Genomic DNA, 6,000 nt, shown 5'->3' with positions numbered 1-6,000 from the left:
GTTTACCAAGAGCATCTCAGGGAGGACCATCCACTATCATTAGCAGGTTTCTAATAAATGGGATAAATGCATTGCATTTTTTTCCTTCTGTCACATATTTCCCCTAGATTTATGTTCCAGTTTTCATCAACACACAACTCAGTGCAAAAAAACCCCTCATTCAAATAGCAAAGTAACATTTTTTGGAGTAGATATTTGCTCACTGTATGTGTGTACCTGTTATATTAATGCGTATTTTCATGCTTTTATACAATTTCTGTGTGTAACAGAAATCAGGCCTCTCTAAAGAATGATACAATGTTTTTTTTCACCAAAATGGCTTATTGTCTAGGACAAACACTACCTAGTCAAAACTTGTCCCTACCCATGGCAAGGGGTTAGAAGAACTTTAAGGTCCCTTCAACTCAAGGCATTCTATGGTTTCTCTCCCTTCTTCATCAGTTTTCCTGCTGAGATTCTAGATTTTCATCTTTTTAGTACACTTGCCATCTTTTTCAGGATTTGGATGCTTTACTTACATTTGCTCACAATATTTCAGGTTATGTCAGTTATGCAGTAATTTGGTAGTGCTAATACCACTTTTGTTTCTCCTCCCTACAATTACCCTAACAGAACACGTCTAAAGCCTCTCAGTGATATAGAATTTACACACAACAGTCCAAAAGGTTCCTCTCAAATATTTATTTATTTTTAGAAAAGCTGTGAAAGGAATTTAAATAAGGACATTACAAAGTAGTGCTACTGCTTCTCCCTTAATTTCTCTCATTATTTTTCCTCACATACACAGGAGGTTTGATCTGGAGAAATCAGTATTTCTAACACATCAGGATTTGGTGGCAGTACCCTAACTCTGCCTGTATCCAACCCCATCACTGACACAGGGCCAGCTTTCCTTCCAGCCCACTTCAGCAGGGACAGAAAAAAGGATGAAACTTGAACATTTTTAATAATATTTTTTACATACTCTAACAGGTGAGAGCTTTCTCTTCTCCCCCCCTTTTTTTAGAACTATAGATGAGAATGTCTCTCTTCAATAGTTCCCATTCCTGACAAATGGCAAAGTTCCCATTTCAATTTATTTTGATGTGTGTTAAGTCGTGACAGGTATCCATCCTTGCCAACTAGCTCTGGCATGAAAATAAGGAGACCTAGGAGAGTAACAGCATTTCAAGAGGTAAATAATACCAATGAAGTTGGAAAGAAAAAAAAAAGATAAGTCTGTCCTTTCTGTTAAAGAATACCCAGCTGGAAGAAAGCATTCTGTCAGATGCAACACAGGCTGAATTAGAGCTCTTCTAGTTGTAAGAGCCAGTCAGCTACTAATAATGAGCAAAGAAACCCAGCGTGGTAGATAGAATGGAATTAATGAATTTGATATTGCCATTTTACTGACTTCCAGAAATAAAGTCTGAAGATCCTGACCTGCACTACCATCTGTCCCCACAGGCACTCAACTCACCTGTTCCCCACAAACCTGCTGGCACTGGCCAGGTTCACAAGGAAAAGATAGCCTGGGGCATGGATCTTGCCCACTGGTGGATTTTGCTCTGCATCTACCAATTGCAAACAACACAATTGAAGAATAAACCCACCAGTGCTACAGGAGAACAAAATGTAGAGGAAATCCTGCTGCTCCCTGCCTGCCTGGACAAGTTGAAGCCAGAAGCAGAAATTTGGTGAAAGCCGGAGGAAAAGTCTCTTGAAAGTAAATGACACAATTTGGGGGGTTTATCTACCCCTTGGATGCTTCAGGGCACTCTCAGATGCCTTCTAACTCCACCAAATGTGAGGAAATCAATAAGGATGTCTATAAAATCAGCTTATGAGGGGGATTTGGCTTTCTGATGCCTATTCCAGGATGTTCCACTCATCTAGGAATTAGTGTTTTATGGGTATTAATGCACCTGGCTCCCATTAATCACCAGGGGGTCACATATGTGGAAAGAGCACATGAAGATACCCTAAGGAGCACATAAACACCAATAAAGAGCACATAAACACACCAGTAACACGCAGGCTCTGGGGCACACAGGACTATTTGAGCCCTCCAAGGTAGTGAAGAGAAGGGAACCCACACTCACAGCACAGTACATAAATATACTGACTGCAGATAAGGAGTTTATAATTATTTTTGCCAGGGTTATACATAACACCACTTTAAGTTGGATTAGGTGTCTCTTCCTGACAGAAATATCACCAGATAAAAATCAATAAAGCTGTTAAAGACCTCAGCAGATATATCACCTAAATATTACACCTGATATTTTCTCATGGCCCCCTCTAAAGTGCAACCTTTTGTCTACTGGCATTTCCCAAATACGAGAAGCTAAAAAAAATTCAAGCCAGCACTGCAGGAAAAGAGAGGCGTCATGGCTAAATCAAATTAGACATTACCTGATACAACAGGAACATCTTCCAACAATTACTTTTTGACATACTAATCTATGAATTGAACACTCAATTGCAACAATTTTAAATGGCTGTTTTAGATGTCTGCATGTGTTGAAAAAAATAATCAGCTACGGTTGGGTGAGAATTTCCACCTTCAAAACAACTTCTAAAATCATATCAGAGAGAAAACAAAGTAAAATTTTGTAGGAGCCATTTTTGTTTTTATAGGTTTTTCCCACTAGATCTAACCTATGGACACTACGGAGCAGTTCAGACAAGTCCAGGTACAGGCAGCCCCAGCCTTGTCCCACCATAATGCTCGGGTGAGAAAATCCATCAATATTTGTAGCGACTCAGACACAGACCCAGACCAGCAGGGATTCGGAATTGTTTATTCAAAGGAATGAGCTGGTTTTATACTCTTTTCTAAGGCACAGTACTTCCTTATATGGCAATCTTCACTATGTGACCTATCCCATGTTGCCACATCAGCAACACCCTTTCTCAATGTCCTTTTATGGGGTGATCACTTGCGGTTCAGTCGTCCGTCAGCTCCCGGCAGGCTCCTCTCTGTAGGGTCTGCCATGTGACACCTCCTCTCCCCAGGGTCCCATGGAGACAAGCCTCTCTGTGCTGCCACGTGCTTCTTTGTGCCCCCATGAGCTCCTTTGTGCCTCCATGTGCTCCTTTGTTCTGCCACCATGAGCTCCTCTGCAGGCGCATTCCACAGCCTGCAGCTCAATTCTATCTTAGCTCTCCTCACGCCTGTCCATCTTCCTTCATTTTTCAGCCCTATGTTCTATACAGTACATTGATTTTTGAATGTCTGCTCCAAGAGTTTTCTTTGTTTAAAGAATTTTATTAAGCTTAGCATGCAGGAGGAAGGAGTCATAAGCATTAGGTAGACCATCAGAAAGAAAAAAAAGTTAAGAGTAATAAAGCATAAAGTGAAATAAATAATGAGGGGGAAAAATCAGATTAAAATGAAGCTCAAATATACAGTCCTCTAATCTGCAGAATTTAATATAATTTATAGTCTTAATGATTCCATATTCCTTCCTTATTGAATTTCCTCTATTTAACTGATATTGATGTTGTCCCAAATGTAATTGCCCTATATTGGTGCCAATAGAAGGAATCCCAGCTTCAGTAGTTTTCCAGAAACAACTTCCTATTATCATCCCTCCAGCTTCAATAATGCAGTGCTCCCCGTAACACAATATGGATGGGTTCTCATTTGTATGCACAGTGCCTCTGTTACAGGAGCAGTCCAGGATCACATCCAAATGTCTTATGGGCTTTTTATAGCTACAGTACATTTGATTTACTGCTACTCCAGCAAACTGTTGTGCTTATTACCATTGTAAGCCAAGGTATTTATATCCTTTTTGCTTTTCATGTCCCTTGTATTATTGCAATTTTAAGAGGCTCCAGTGAAAGATCATTGATGAAAAAAAATCAGACTCATCTTATATTTTCAGCTTATAATTATCTCATTTGAAGACAGAGAGTATTTCCTGGCCACAACGTAGTCAGAGCACTGTTTTTAGTAGTGATACTAAAATTTATGCAAAACACTCCTTTTTACTATGAAAAACCAAAACAAACAAAAAACAAAACAAAACCAAAAAAACTCCCAACCCCACCATGAAATATTTGAGTCATTGAGTAACAACAGTTCCTTAAACACTTAATACTATGGCATATTGGTATTCCAAACTAAATTTCAGAAACTTGAACTGCGCTTCAATTGCATTAATGTTTATCTTAGATTTACTGGAACATCTGCACCCACAAGGGAAATTATTTTGGTAATTAGAAGACAGGCATGCTTTTTTTTGACTAGCTGACAGGGTCGAGGATTACAAAGTAACATGTCCTGACACAAATATTTCAATAATAAAAGACCCAAGCAAATCCATGAAACATCTTCGCACACCTATACTGACTCAGTTTTTAATTAGCACACCTTGACTTCATTATTACATCTATTCTAATTGATGTTTTCTTGTCAAGAAGCCAAGAAAGGAAACCGTAGAACAGATTAACCAACAGTATCAATAGTCCATGTATTTGGATGCAAAAAGGTTTATTCTAGTAAAAGTTTTCCAGATAGTAAATGTAAAGAGAAATGATTAAAAGTTTTCAGAGCAAGATCTTTTGCTTTTTTTTCCCCTCTCAGTCATAAGAGAGCCATGGATCCAGCCAACAGTCAGGGAGATCATGAACTCCAAGTTGCCAGAAAAGACACAATGATTTTGAAGGAAAGTCTTCACTCCGCGGTGATTACAAGACAATAGTCCCAAATTAAGGCCTGATGGATGCTTCAGAGGGTTTGCCACTTCCTCCCTTTTCCCCTTCAAGTGTAAGGAATGCTATTCTCACGTATGCCCTGATTACATATTCAAAGCTTCTACAATGGTTAGTGGTTAACCAATCCCCCTTTGCAGATTTTCATTTGGCTTCAATTCATAGGCAGAACCCATGGCCAGGAGCAAGATACACACTTCAAGGTTATTTTCAGAGCCCTCATAATTTCACCTCAGATTTTGATCAAAAATTGCCTCATATTTTTTCAGGAGAAGAAAAACCAAAAAACTACTCACCTTTGGAATTGCTGGTATCCTTGAAGAAATCCTTACTTTAGAAAATAATTATTATAGCAAGGTCTACACCTCAGTCTTTAAGAATAATTAGGATCTGTAGGGATTCCAAATGATATTAAGATGCGTATTTATCATAGCCAAGTTAATTAACACTCTTCATTAAGGACAAAATAATTAAACTAGTCACGTTTAATGAAATTTCAGTGATAGTTGATGTCTCCAAGTAGGAAATCTAAAATACATTAGTTGGACTGATTTGTTGCTAGTCAGATTTTTACTAATTAAATGTCCTTTCTCAATTTATGTTGAACTCCCTTTTCCATTTCTATTGCTATAAAACAAAGGCCTCATAAGCTCCCAGCCACTTCTTTTGGTGTTTGCAAAACTACCTGAAATTTCACACCTTGTGCAATTTCTAGAAAAGCATTTATTTTTACATGCATATTTTTTGCATTAATTTTAATTATTCCTAGACATTCAAAAGCTTCTCCGGGCTGTACCAAACCCATCTTCCTCCCTCTTTCTCCACTTTGTCTAGTGTTTCCTGAGCTCTCCTTGCTGTGGCAGCATCCCAGCTGTTGAATGCTCCCATTCATATCCTTATCAGAGCACAGAATTGTGCAAGTGGGGACCACAAAATTACCTAGACAAATTGCCTCTATCCCATCTGGTATTTATTCAAATTAGGTATCAGCGTTAAAAGCAGACTCAAAGTCAACACTGCTTTAATTTCCATCAGCTCTGCACCATTTCAGGTGTGGAATTGCATGGACAGATCCTATGGCTTCAGCCCAGGCATTTCCTAATGAGCTCCAGCAATCAGCACGTGCTGATCTGTCCCCTGGCTCCTTGGATGCCTTCTAGATATGGAAAGAAAAGATCCAATTTGGAGAATGTGTTACAATTAAGCCAGAGCTGAAGAACTCCACCCTCTCCTCTTTTTCCTCTTGTGTAGAGACAGAATTAAAAAGTGATTTTTAGTCATCAGCTGACACCTTCTCTG

This window comes from Corvus cornix, chromosome 18 (genome assembly GCF_000738735.6).
Source record: "Corvus cornix cornix isolate S_Up_H32 chromosome 18, ASM73873v5, whole genome shotgun sequence".
In the NCBI taxonomy this organism is placed as follows: domain Eukaryota; kingdom Metazoa; phylum Chordata; class Aves; order Passeriformes; family Corvidae; genus Corvus; species Corvus cornix.
The sequence above is the reverse complement of the archived record's forward strand: the minus strand, read 5'-3'. Positions refer to the sequence as shown.